At 34.5% G+C, this 15,076-nt stretch overlaps 1 protein-coding gene across 1 annotated transcript in view; it reads left to right on the top strand.

The window, feature by feature from the left end:
- Positions 1–15,076, top strand: part of nav1a (neuron navigator 1a) — a 161,180-nt gene that overhangs the window by 9,850 nt on the left and 136,254 nt on the right.

Below are 15,076 nucleotides of genomic sequence, written 5' to 3'. Positions count from 1 at the left end.
TTGTCTTGTGTTGTGTTGTTATGGGGATAGAGGTAGACCAGTAGTGGTTTATTCGAATAACTAAGATGGGACAACTTGTCAATAAAACGTATTTTAGTTAAATGGAATAAATAAATACTATTCAAGAAAGGGAGGGAAAAACAATTAATAGAAATATAACCAACTCAAGTCTAGTCTTTAAAATGTACTTTTAATGGAATATAATATAATATAATATAATATAATATAATATAATATAATATAATATAATATAATATAATATAATATAATATAATATAATATAATATAATATAATATAATATAATATAAAGACCAACAGTGATTTATACTAATAACTAAAATGGGAAAATATGGCAATAACTGATTAATCAGCCCGTGGTGTTATACAAAATATATATTATAAAATAAAACTTTATTTATTAACAAAATGAACCTATTATATTATTCAAGTATTTTATTGTGATGATTAAATTAAATGCTCAAATACTTCACAGAAGGGAAAAGCGACAGATTGAGTACAGACATTTCCAATTACAGACTAATATCCTGACAGTGAGATGCTGTACAGTAACATCTGTTTGTTATGAGCCATTGATTGTTTGAAGTATAAATATTTGTATCCATCCATTTTAAATTAATATGCTCTGTCACACATGCTGTTTGTATTAAGCATTTGACATTGTGGCGACATCAAATATGGAGTGAGGTTAACTGGTGAATGACAGGGTCAGATGCTGCTCTGATGTGGCAGAAGAGCTTCAGACCAGCTGATGAGGACATGCAGGAAAGACTCAACCCTTTTTAATCTTTTATCATTACACACACCTACCCACAGACACTGAGTATGTAATGACAATGGTGAGCAGTGGAGGTTAGCAGAGCTCATTCTGAGTCTCTTCAGATATGCTGAACTGAATTGAATTGAGTTAAAGGGAGAAGGACCTCTGACCGGGTGTCCATTGTGTTTGCCTTCATGAGTCACACTGATACTCAACAAGCGAAAATACACTGGTTTGTGATTAACCCGCTCATTGTCTGCTGTGTTACTCATACTTTATCTAACTGGTCAAAGAGTATGTGGTTTTAAGGAATGGGAGGAGCATTTAGAACATTTTTTAGTCACAATAAAAGATAAAAGCTTTTAATGTGGCAGCTGACTAATGAACAGCTAATTTGTTTTTAAATTATTTTAAATCATTTTTAAATGAACATTTCGATAACGCTTTACATCAAGGTGTCATTTGTTAACATTAGTTAATGTATTAACTAGCATGAACTAACAATGAATAATGTATTTGTTACCCTATTTATTAATCTTTCTTAATGTTAGTTAATGAAAATACAGTTGTTCATTGTTTTTTCATATTAGTTCATAGTGCATTAACTAATGTTAACAAATTCAATTTTAGATTTTAATAATGTATTAGTAAATGTTGAAATTAACATTAACTAAGATCAATAAATGCTGTAGAAGCATTGTTCATGCATAGTTCATGTTAACTAATACAGCTAACTAATGTTAACTAATGAACCTTATTGTAAAGTGTTACCAACATTTCTTATTTGAGTGAAATAAGACCAATTTAATGGGAAATTTAATCCCATTACCACTACCATCATACATGAAATAAAATAAAAAATAAAACATGCTTAGTAGCTACCATAATACATAAAATAAAACAAAAACAAAACAAAAGCAAAACATACACATTAGCTACCATAATACATAAAATAAAAATTAAAAAAATTAAAAAAACATATATACTAGCTACCATCATTCAAAAAGCATATATACTGTATTAGCTATCATAATACATTAAATAAAACAAAAATGAAATAAAGCATATTAGCTATAATAATAAAACATGGATGTAAGCTACTGTCATACATAAAATAAAACATACTTAATGGCTAAAATCATACATAAAATACAACAAAAATAGAGCTTATAGCTAATAGAGCTACCATACATACATTAAAAAAAAAAAAAAAAAACACTTGTATCTACCATAATGCTTAAAATATAATAAAAATAAAAATAGAACTTATATATTAGCTACCAGCCTACACAAACCATACATATTAGCTACCATAATATATAAAATAAAACAAAACAAAACATAAATATTAGTCACCATAATACATAAATTAAATTCGACATTAAATGAAATCTGATTACTGTTTTACTGTAACAATAACTGCAGCATAGCCTATGGTTTTTTGGTGGAAATTATTGTTGCCATGGTCAATTTTTGTAAGACTACATCACAATAAAATCTACTTTTTGAATATTTCATTATATTAACCACAAATAGCTGCCTAACTAACATACTTTCATTAGCAACAAGGCCATGATATTAATTCTGTGTTGTTTTTATGCCATCCAGAGGGACCCACTTGAAATGCAAATTACATTTGATAACAGGGTTTGTGGACTCACAGCGCTTGCAGATAAGTGCTGAAGACTCACTGTTTGGTGGTCACACTCATATTGTATTTTAGGGAACATATTGACATAAAATAAGAGTGTCTTGTTTGGATTAATTGGAAAATGAAACTCTGTCTCACTTCTTATGCCAAGCAGTAGGTGGCAGACTTTACACAGATTCAGCCTGAGCTAAAAAGCTGTCCGTCTCTCCTTTTGTAACCAGTGCAGGGAAGACAGAATGGAGCAGATTGCAGATGCACTTTCTCGTGTGGTCTCAGAGAGTAAATAAGGGTCTGCTGTTAGGTTTAGCAGGCAGGTCAGCCTTGAATGTTGTTTGCCTGACAAGCTCCATGTCAACAGTCCAATCAGTCCATGTGTTGACTCGTGATAAGGAGGTCGACATCAGGTGTGATGGTCAGTTCAGGCCGAGAAAAACACCATGTGAAACATCCTGTGCATTTCACCTTTACGAGCATCTTTGCTTGCTAATAAGCCAGGTCTATATTCCTGAGGCTGGTTGAATAAACTTAGTCACTATGTTAAGACTGTGTCTGACCATCTAACAGTTATTCAAGGGGTAATCAATCTTACTTTACTCAGATTAGACCAGTCTACGTTTTTATGCAACTGACTTGAAAAAGTTCTGTCTTTAAAAAAAAAAAAAATAATAATAAAAATAGATGACTTCTGAGACAATTTGTAAGACTTATCAGTATAGGTTGATAAAATAAAACAAAAATAAGACATACATATTAGCTAGCATGATACAGCAAGTCAAACATATTAGCTGCCATCATAAAATAAAACAAAATTAAAACACACACATTAGCTACCATCATACATAAAAATAAAATGCACATATTAGCTACCATCAAAGTAAAGCAAAAATATTACATTAGCTACCAAAAACAACAATAAAACGTACATATTGGCTTTTGTCATACATAAAAAACGCAACATTAGCTACCCATACATAAAATAAAACAAAAACAAAACACATATTACCTGTCATCATGGACAATTAAAACAACAACAAAAAACATACATATTACCTACCAAAACAAAAACAAAAATATATATTAACTACCATAATACAAATAACACAAAAATAAAACATGCATATTAGCTACCATTGTATGTAAAATAAAATAAAAAAAACATAATGTTAGCTACCGCTATAAATAAAACAAAAATATAGCATAGCTACCATTATGTATAAAATAAAAATAAAACATACATACTAGCTATAACCATACATTATGTGTGTGTGCATATATATATATATATATATATATATATATATACACACACACACACACACACACACACACACAAACATATACACATATTACGACGGCGTTTTAGTGCCACGTTAAAAAATTTAAAAAATATAAGATTACACGATTAAAGTTGTAATATTTCAAAAATAAAGTCGAAATTACGAGATTAAAGTCAAAATACTACGAGAATAAAGTCGAAATACTACGAGAATAAAGTCGGAATGTTTCGAGAATAAAGTCGAAATGTTTCGAGAATTTAAATCGTAGAAATTAAAGTTATAATATTTTGAGAGTATGTAGCCTATATCGCGCATGCAAATGGCCCGCATTGAGAAGCACCGGGAGAAGTTGCCAGGCCACCGGAATTGATTTGAATGTTGTTGCGTCGGCTGCATCATCTTAATGGGATGTCAATTTTAAGGACTCGCGGAAACAGCTTAATATCAAGAATATGATATTTATTAACAGACTGAACAGGAACTACTGTTCATCTTAACATCAGCTCACACACTCAATTGATATTCCTTTGGGGGGCGCTTTTGCTCTCTTATTTAACCCTTTTTTAATACACTACAAATATATGTGGGATTATTAGCAGAAATCATACCATGTGTCATACTCGAGGGGACAGTATGCTTGGAAATAATATTTCATGTCTTCCATTGCATTCATTATATGTAGTGCGCCAGCCACACAATAGCAATAGCTTAAGCTTTGTGCTTTTAGTGCTTTTAATATAAAACAAAGTCTCAGCTTTCAAAATCAGTTCTATAGCGAAACACAAATTATGTGTCTTACAATAATGTAATTTTCAAGATCTTTAATGTGGCGTGACAGATCGCTGTGTTTATGTGAATCAATTCATTAAATTATTGTGAAAATTCCACCACCTACTCCACAAAAACACCCCAAACCTTCATTCCTCACATAGCCTGTTTAATTAAACAGCAATAAAATGTTCTAAAGGTTGAAGTGGACTCAAATTTGTTAACATATGTTATATTGTTGTCTTCTCTGCTGTAAACTTTAAGTGACTATTCACAAACTGTTTTATTCATGGTATACTGTAAATGAGGACATAATATTTAACGTCTTCCATTCATTATTTATAGCGCGCCAGCCAACCAGTAATCACAACAATTTTGTGCTTTGTTGCTTTTACACACAGCTCAGCTTTCAAATTCTGCCAGTTTTATACCGAAATACAAATTATAAATGTGTTTTTGCTCTTTATTTCAAGTTTATAGCAAGATATAAAGTGAAGGAACATCATAAGGCATGAAAAAAACAACAGTTTAGCCTAATTTATAATGAAAATAATGTCTCGTCGTTCATTATTGTAATCTGAAAGATGATTGACTCACATGCCGCTCGACAAACACATTATTGCAATATAGCCTACATATTGTTTGTATTTCGCTATAAAACTGACAGATTTTGAAAACAGATTTGAAATACTGTATCTCCCGGTGCTCCTATCTCAAAATATTATAACTATAATATTTATTCTCGTAATATTTCGACTTTATTCTCATAATTTCGACTTTATTCTCAAAATATTTCGACTTTATCCTCGTAGTATTTCGACTTTATTCTCGTAATATTTCGACTTTATTCTCGTAATTTCGACTTTATTCTCGAAATATTATGACTTTAATCTCGCAATTTTAAATATTTTACATTTTTTAACGTGGCACTAAAACGCCGTCGTAATATATACATATTAGCCTATATATATTTATTAAAAGGTTTTATAAAACTCCACATTGTGTCGTGTCTAACAACGCCCTTCAACCATGTTTTATTCATGAGACAGCATGGCCTCTGGTACCTTATTGCTTATATACTGTGTATATATAAGTGTGTATTAAATTACGATTACATTTTAAAATTAGATTCAAGTTTTACTTGGGGGAAAAACAAACACATCCTGTAATTTTTCACCTTTACAATTGTCTTTTCTTGCTAATAAACGTGGTGTATATTCTAGTGTTGAATATGTGTAGGTTGAGTCTCGGTGTCATACCTTGTGTTTAGGCATGTTTCTGACTGACTTTCTTCTGAATGGAAATTTCCATGGCATACACACCAGAGCGGGGTCCCATCTGCTGCCGCTGGACTCCTAATGATTATTAATAGGGCATCTGAAGTGCCCCAGACCTCCCCTGACATTTATAGGATTATTAAAAAACAAAGAAAAGGATGGATATGGATGGGCTCAGTGTCCGTCTGCCGGTCATTCACGAGCTGTGTGGCTCATTCTTCCTCGATCTGAATTGAAATATTATATAACATGAAAATAGACAAATAGAGACAAACAGTCACTCCATATTAGCCTCTGATCTGACCCACAATTGTGTTTCTGTAATGTCTGTCCTAGATTGGATAACCTTTCCTTCAGAGATACCAGACTGACTTGAGAGACAGATATTTATTACAAGGTCAAGAGCCAGAGATGTCGTGCACATAAAAGGTTCTCTATCCCATCACTTTGTCTATTTTGGACTGTTTGTGGCTTGTCACAGTAAGAAAGTCATTGAGGCGAAGTAGCAATATCTTATTTTCCTTTCCAACGCAGTGCTGCTGAGGGTTTGACTAATATAGAGTTTGAAGATACAGGCGTATGAAGGCCCGAATAACTGATGCTTCTTGGTGGCAATTAAACTGCAGCTCTTCTCTGTGATAATAGGTATTTACAGTTCAACTGCTGCTTTTAGAGAAACTGATACAGGGCCTTTCATGCAACCGGTAATTCATGGAAATAGCAAAATGGGTGGGTGAATCCTAGCACCACCACTAGCCTGAACCACTGATGCAAGGCTGGATGGATCCTTGCTTTCATTTTGTTTGACCTTATCATCTGAATGTCGGAGCAGAAATCAAGACTCATCTGATCTTGTATTCTATTCATCTAACCTTCTATTTAATTTTGGTGAGCCTGTGTGTAGCCTCAGTTTCCTGTTCTTAGTTGACCGGAGTGGCACCCGCTGTCTTCTGCTGCTGTAGACCATCTGCTTCAACGTTGTGTGTTTAGAGATTCTCTTCTGCATACCTCGGTTATTTGCATTACTGTTGCCTTTCTACCAGTTCTCCTCTGACCTCTGGAATCAACAACGCATTTTCACCCACAGAATTGTCGCTCACTGGATATTTTCTCTTTTTCGGACCATTCTCTGTAAACCCTAGAGATGGTTGTGTGTGAAAAATCCCAGTAGATCAGCAGTTTCTGAAATACTCAGACCAGCCTGTCTGGCACCAACACCTATGTCACATTCAAGTCACTTAGACCGCATTTACATTACATGTTCCAAGTGACCCAATTCCGATTTTTCCTCCCATATGACCCATGAACGTGTAAGCAGGAAACAAATGCATGGATTCCGATATTCTCAGATCGTTTTCAGGCCTCATTCACATGTGGAAATCTCAAATGAATTGGATATGTGCATTTGCATCTAGCACAATTACACTAGAGCTGTTGATTTAACACATTAATTCACGCACCTGGCTGGGCCACACCTGTCACTGCATGCATTTGCTGATGGACATGATGCAGGACGACTGACTGACTGCGTAATGTAGTATATAAGAATCCAGTTATATGTCCATAAAATTCAAGATATGAGGGCAAAAAATGGCGCAAATGTATAAAATCAATATGACCCATGAACGTGTAAGCAGGAAACAAACGCATGGATTCCGATATTCTCAGATCGTTTTCAGGCCTCATTCACATGTGGAAATCTCAAATGAATTGGATATGTGCATTTGCATTTGCCATGTAAACGGACAGATAAGATATTCCTCTGGCAATTTGAGTTATACGCCACTGGAAAAGCGATGGTGGCGAATAGGGGTGGGCGATATGACCAAAACCTCATATCACTGTAACGATATATATCACAATATAGTTCAAGTTATTTTTGTTTTAAATAAGGTCTTTATGATATCAACATTTTTGATGTCAATATCACAAAAAAAGCTAATACTATCCTAAATAAAAAAAATAAAATAAAAACACGCTCACTGAAGACAAGTAATCAGTTAGCAATTAAATAAAAATAAGAAACTAATTACAAGCAATAGGACAAAAAAATAAGAAATGCTTCATGAATTAAAGATATAAAAGTGATTTAGTCAAGAGCAGAGAGAGATTTTCTCTCTTTTGTTGTTTGATCAACATGAATGATTGAAAGCAGGAATATCAGACTGCTGTCACTTTAAGAGCTTCCTGGATCCAATATACTATTACACATGTGCTTTCTTTCTTAGCTGTCTGCGCTCACTTAAGACCTAAATTACTGTGTTTATGAGGATACTTGCAAAGACGGGCATTTTGACACATACAAGTACACATATTTAACCGTTCAATAAAGTGGCAAAATAACTCCGTTCATTATTTCTACACTCTACGAGCACCGTCTTTACGTGCGCATATAGCGAAATGAGTTCTCTTTTGCTGCTGATTGCGTTTCAGTGGCTTAAAATCACTTGTTTTAAAACAGCAGTGCTTAAAAACACTTGCAAACGATACGTTTTCGTGACCACATAGCACAGCAATGCCATGTGAGCATGTAACGATAGACGATAGTTGAAAATCTGTACTGATATCAGATATGGGTCACTTTTAAACGAAGATGTAAACTGGTCGTCAGAAAAAAAATTGGATATATTCAACAAATCTGAATTGGGCATCAATAACTGCAGTGTAAATGAGGCCTTAAATCACCTTTCTTCCCCTATCTTATGTTTGGTTCAAACTTCAGAGCTTCTTGAAAATGTCTACATGCCTAAATGCATTGAGTTGCTGCCATGTGATTGGCTGATTAGAAATTTGTGTCAATGATCAGTTGAACAGGTGTACCTAATAAAGTGGTTGGTGAGTGTACGTAGCTTTCAGAAAACAGTGGGCAAAACGTACCTAGCTGTATAACCTACTGCTTGCGTTTGGGATTCTGAAAGGGGTAATTCAGCACTGGTGAAAACTGTAATTGACTACTTTTCATGTCGGTCAGACACACTCTTCCTGTCAGTGTGGGCGAATCATAGCCAGAATAAGGTGCAGACTGGTCCACACTTCATACTCATTGTCAAAAGCCTGGCTGTGTGAGAATAATGATAAATGTATGATCCTGTCCATCAAAAAAGTGTAAATCCACATATAGGAAGAATAGCTTACCAGATGTCAATTAATCATCTTTAGGCCTACAGTGTTTAGAACAGATTTCACCTGTCATTAGTCAAACATTTTTTGGTCTCTGCTAACCTGAAAGCTTGATTGTGTTGACCCACATTTCTGCCTGTGAAACAGAGTCAATAATACACCTTTCATCTAGCTGTGTTTTGATGAAATATGCCGTATCAGTTTGTACATATTATACACTGCATTGTATACAGATTGTATTCAATATTATGTACAAAATAATATTGATATAATTATGAATGTGATTGTAGATGTAGAATTGTAGAATGTGAATTTTTTTTTTTAAATCTAGCACAATTATACTAGAGCTGTTGATTTAACACATAAATTAACGCACCTGGCTGGGCCACACCTGTCACTGCATGCATTTGCTGATGAGCATGATGCAGGACGACTGACTGACTGTGTAATGTAGTATATTAGAATACAGTTATATGTCCATAATATTCAAGATATGAGGGCAAAAAATTATGCAAATGTATAAAATCAATATTACATATTGCAAATGTGATATTGATTTTATACAACAGTTCAATAACATTTTACATTTACATTTAATCATTTAGCAGACGCTTTTATCCAAAGCGACGTACAATATGAGAACAATAGAAGCAATGAGACCATCGAGAGTGCAGCAGTAAACAAGTGCCATGACAAGTTTCAGTTAGCCCAGCACAGTACACATAGCTAGGGTTTTTTTTTTTTTTTTTTAAATAGATAGAATAAGTAAGTGTTAGTATTAGATGGTCAGGTGCTGGCAAAAAAGATACGTCTTTAGATGTTTTTTGAAAATGGATAAAGATTCAGCTGTTCGAATTGTGATTGGGTGGTCATTCCACCAGCTGGGCACAGTCCAGGAAAAGGTCCGTGAGAGGGATTTGGTACCTCTTTGTGATGGCACCACAAGGCGTCGTTCACTTGCAGAACGCAAGCTTCTGGAGGGTGCATAAGTTTGAACTAGTGAGTTTAGATATATTGGTGCAGTGCTAGTTGTCGTCTTGTAGGCAAACATCAGTACCTTGAATTTGATGCGAGCGGCTATTGGTAGCCAGTAAACAAGGTTTGGTAGCCAATAAACAAGTTAAAATTGTGCAAGTCACAATATTTCCACAGCAGAACTGTTTTGCACTTCTGAGCAACAAACAGCAGTGTTTCATTACTGAATTAATCCACGTTTTTAAACGAATCGAATGAGCCAGTGATCCAGTGAGACATTCATACAAACAGTCCTTTGTTTTATTTCTAAATTAATCAGCCATTCGAGTGAATCATTTTAATGAATGACTCAATGATTCACTCATTAAGACAGTGACTTGCTGCCACCTATTGGTAGTTTTAGTTTCATATTTAGAGTATCATTTCATTAAAAAAAAAAAAAAAAATGCATTAAAGTGCCCCTATTATGGGTAATGAAAGGTTTATATTTTGGTTTTGGGAGTCCCCATCAACAGGTTGACATGCATGTAAGGTCAAAAAACACTTTCATTGTCTTATAATATGCATTTAGTTTTACTTTATTTGCTCAACGACTCCCAAACGATTCGCTCAACGATTCATTTTTCCAAACCCCTCCTTTGCGTGACACTAATCTGCGGTGATTGGTCGATTTCATTTGTTTGTGAAGTTTTAACGCTCCAAAAGCGGCACCTAGTGGCAAAGAATGAAGTTGCATTTTCATTCAGACCAACGCGAAAATCACCTTTTCCCAGGACTGCGCGCGCAAAAAGTGGGAGGGCAATATGCTAATGTTTCATGTTGATGTCAACATGAAATGGCTTGGGATTAGTTTTAAAAACGACTCGTTTCAATGATTCAGAGTGACTCTAAATAACTTTATGCATGGTGCACTTTCAGATTTAAAACTTTGCAGGATATTTTCATTCACTTAGAGCTATGTTACACACTACATGAAAGGTGATTTTCAAAAATGCATAATAGGAGCACTTTAATCAATTTTTTTGTAATGTCTTTTTAGTGCTTTTCTCTTTTACGCAATGATTATCTTTTGGGGGATAATTTCTCAGCTCAAATTGTTGTGTGATTAATTTGTGATTTAATTCAATTACCGTAATTAATCTGCACATCATGCAATTAATTAGGTTACATTTTAATTGTTTAATATTATAATTGTTAAACACACTTGATATTTATTTATTATTTAATTATAAGTATATTATAATTATAAGTAAATGATATTAGAATTATAAGTAAATTATAAAAAAATTGATGTAACAAAATGGAAGAAGGATTTTGAGAGATTCTAACACTATTTGGAAAACATCAATTGTAGCAACTATTTTGGCCATATCTTTGAATGCATGGTGAAATTTTGTAAGAGTTTTCTGGACACTCAGCCCTTATTTGGTTATATAACACTATTGAAACCAGTAGCTGCTTTCAAAGGCCAATCTGTTAATGCTTTAATCGGTGAAAACAAACTTCTTAGTCTGAGTTTTGAGCATCATGTGACTGTAGAACTCACATGGTAGACACACTGTCTCCTCTTCTTTCAGTTTGCCTCTCTTTACTCTAGCAGAAGCTCAAGAAACTTTAGGAACATCGGGTTAGTTTGCTGTAGGCCAAAGTCAGAGTGGATGCTCAGGTAAAGATGATAATTTATGATATTGTTTCTGTTTCATCTCTTTCCAGTTGTTTTGGTGATCCACTTTGCTTTTGAATTGTGATTTGTTTGTAAAAATCATTAGGAGAAGGTTACATGTTTCTGTAATACGTGTCGCTTAATGTTGGACATAATGCTGACTTCAGTTGATAGACTTAATGTTAACTTTTTTTTAAATTTGTATCAGTCTGCTTACGTTTATTGGGGAATAGTTCATGTTGTCTCTTAAAAGCATTTTAAGCAATTGATTTACTGTACAGTTGAACAACTAAATGATACACTAAATATTTTAGATACATATATGATGTATTTGAGTTATATTGCTTATTATGGTAATTGAAACCTCTTACACAGTTTTCTAAGACACATGTGATGAAATGAACTATTAGAGCTCACTTGGCTCTCACTGAATTTGAATTGAAAGCTCATTTTCTGCTTATCCCAGTATTTATTTATTGGATTAGAGTGTTTGAACAATGGCCTTATTCTTATGTGTCATTGTATTTGTGAAATCTTTCCTATTGTTCTTTATGTGGCTGGATCTTGCCCTGCTGTGACAGGACTGTGGGTGAAAGCAACCCTAATTACATTACAGCAGAATTTGGAAAAGGCTGTGATGAAATTTTGCTGTGTTTTATCAGACGTTCTCTGCTCCTGTTAGTCTAGTTGTAGAAATAGTGGAGCCTGGGGCTAGTTGTTACACTTTTCAATTTCCAGTGAATATTTTTAATGCTTATTTTATTAAACTCCATTTCTGTATACCGTAGGGAGAGACACTTTAAAATCTTGGCTACAAAAAAAAGCTGTTTGGTATTTTCACTGTTATGGCGCTGTTACGACAACTTGACCTAACCTGACATTTATATATATATATATATATATATATATATATATTTTTTTTTTTTAATTTTAGTAGCTTATGACACTGATAAAGTCATTGTGAAGTTAGTTTAATTAAATAAAATTGACTTTACTGTACTTGTATGCTTTTTTATGCTGGCTGATTAGACAACTGTAATTGGTTAGTTTTGTGGCTAAATATTGCAGGCATAAAAAGATAGAGATGAAGAAAAGAAGAAATCTTTATGCCTCCCTGTAGCTGAAGTTGTTTTCTTTGATTCTGTCACGGTGCTATCAGATCTCTGAGGGAAAACTGATCATTCCCAAGTTTAATGTTTAACAATTGAAAATGTGTGAAGCTTTTAAAGCAGGGCTATTGTATTACATCCTCTCTTCAATGTGAGATTGGTTTGTGGCTTGAATTCAGGCCACAGTCGACTCGGCTTGCATCCCACCACTCGTGGGGTCTCCCACAGGCTCTGAGTTGTAACATTCGCTCTGATTCTGATTTGCCAGAAAGCACTATTGCCTGTTGTTTGTAGAGCCCTGATTTTGATGGATTGAGTTTTGCCTGTACATTTGAGGGTCAATAGTTACCATGGGACTGTTAGTAAACAGTGAGGGGTTTGGCCATCTTGGCCAGTCTGTGGGCTGGGATGAAAGCCTTTAGGACATTTGGGCACTGAATGGCAGATATATCTGCCAGACTAACTGAACTGGCAGGGGTTTAAAGGTCTTTGACTGAACCACAGTGAATCTCTGCATTGCTGTTGCTAGTACATTTATTTTGGTGACCAGATGGAGCTTTACAGTATTTTGGAAGAGTTTTGTTGGATTAAGAAAATGAGATTGTTATAATCACTCGTTTTGATTCTAAAGCAAGTATTTCAAATAACGACTGTCCTTTCTCCTGTATTCTTTCACAAGACTCTTAACCACTCGTGCCAAATCCTTCCCCTTGGCAGGATTTTGCTTAGAGAAGCTCTTGAGTAGATTTTCCCAGATTTGGTTAAACAGCCCATGCCATTTGTGTTTAAATGCAACAGGTGGAAATTTACAAAGTATTTGTGAGTACAGTTTAGATAGAGTTGTCACTCAGAGCTTCTATAGAGACTTAATTTCTCTTTCTTTGACACTCTTTGGCCAGGGGTTCCTAGGCTCTTTATGAAATATCAAACTGAAAGTTCTTATATAGCCTAGTTGTTGCTGTAATTTTGTATTGTTTCATTTTATTTTAATTTTATTTTTAAATTCCCTTTTCACAGATTTTAATAATAAGAATAACAAAATAAAAATTTCTGCACCCTCCCAGGGCATTTAAGACATTTAGGGCCAGTTTTACTAAACAGGGCAAACTAGCGCGAGAGCGCAATTACAAAACTGCGCCGATGGGTGTGGAAATTTCTCTGGGTGATTTACTAACAACGTGCAAAATAAAGAACACAGACGCAACATCTCATTTACATATCGACCAACGCAATATACCAAGTGCACAGCAAATGAACGTAGTCGCAAATAAAGAATTAAGAAATAAAGAAGCCACAGTATATTGAAAAGAATCGGAGGCCAAAAAATGAAGGGTTGCATGAAGTTTTGATAGACCTGGTATTGCGTGACTCCTAGTTGAGGGTTCCAAGTCATCTTTTATTTCCTGAAGCAAATTAAAAATAGCATGACTTGGCAAACTGTGTGTTCGGATAATGTGTTCTTCTGGCATTCCAAATAAATTAATAAAAAAAGGAAAAAGTCCTCTCCCTTCTACCATGCGCTCTTGGTTCTCTACGTTAAATAATGGCGCAAATGCCAGTAATTTGACGAGCTCAAACGTTAGTAAATCTCATTGTGTGATTCGTTTGAATACTCTCCTCCCATAAATTTTGTGTCTGAAAAAGAAACTCCTACAAATGCATATTTAATAAGGTCAGGCGCAAAAATAACTGTGTCCACGCCTTTTCAGCTCTTCTTTAGTAAAACCTGACAGTACTAACTACTTTAACGCCTAAAGACGGTTTGTGCTGGCACAAGCTGTTAGTAAAACTGGCCCTTAGCATTGATGCTTTCACAAAAAGAATCATCAGAACCAGGTAGATATAAATGGGCCTTCATCCAAAATCCACAGTTTCCACCTACTTTGAGCAGTGCCTTTCACATTCACTTTAGCATTGGCATTTCTGTTACTCAGGAATGTCGAGAACCCCCCTGCGGTTCCATCATGAGCCGCTAGAAGTTTGTGAACCCCCTGTAGAGAAACCCTGTAGGCTATTAAAGCCTTGGTTTGTACAAGAGTTTAACAGTTTATTCAGAAAGTGTAAAGATTTTTCACCTCTTTAGCATACATGACAGAAAAATTACTTCTAGTCCCTCACCTCACCCTATCGATTGTTCAGTTGTAACACATATTCAAAAAATGATTACAATTTGAATCTTCTTTAAAAGATGGTCATATTGTTGAACTGCATGTATAGAGCTGCAGATGTGGTTGAAATCGTTCTTCATTGTAACTCCGATATGGATCCAGAAAATGCATAATACATCGGATATCCAATGCTGTACATACAAGTGTCTTACATGTATAATTATCCTTATTAGTATCAATTTTATAGGTGAAGTTATCACTGAGCTTGAAATTGTGTTGAAGAGTTTTCCATTGACAGACCAGTGGCTATGAAGAGGACACAAGAGAATGAGAGTGTGCATGCAATTCA

Source organism: Onychostoma macrolepis, chromosome 23 (assembly GCF_012432095.1).
Source record: "Onychostoma macrolepis isolate SWU-2019 chromosome 23, ASM1243209v1, whole genome shotgun sequence".
NCBI classification, from domain to species: domain Eukaryota; kingdom Metazoa; phylum Chordata; class Actinopteri; order Cypriniformes; family Cyprinidae; genus Onychostoma; species Onychostoma macrolepis.
Note: the sequence above shows the minus strand (reverse complement) of the source record. Positions and strands in the feature narration are given on the sequence as shown.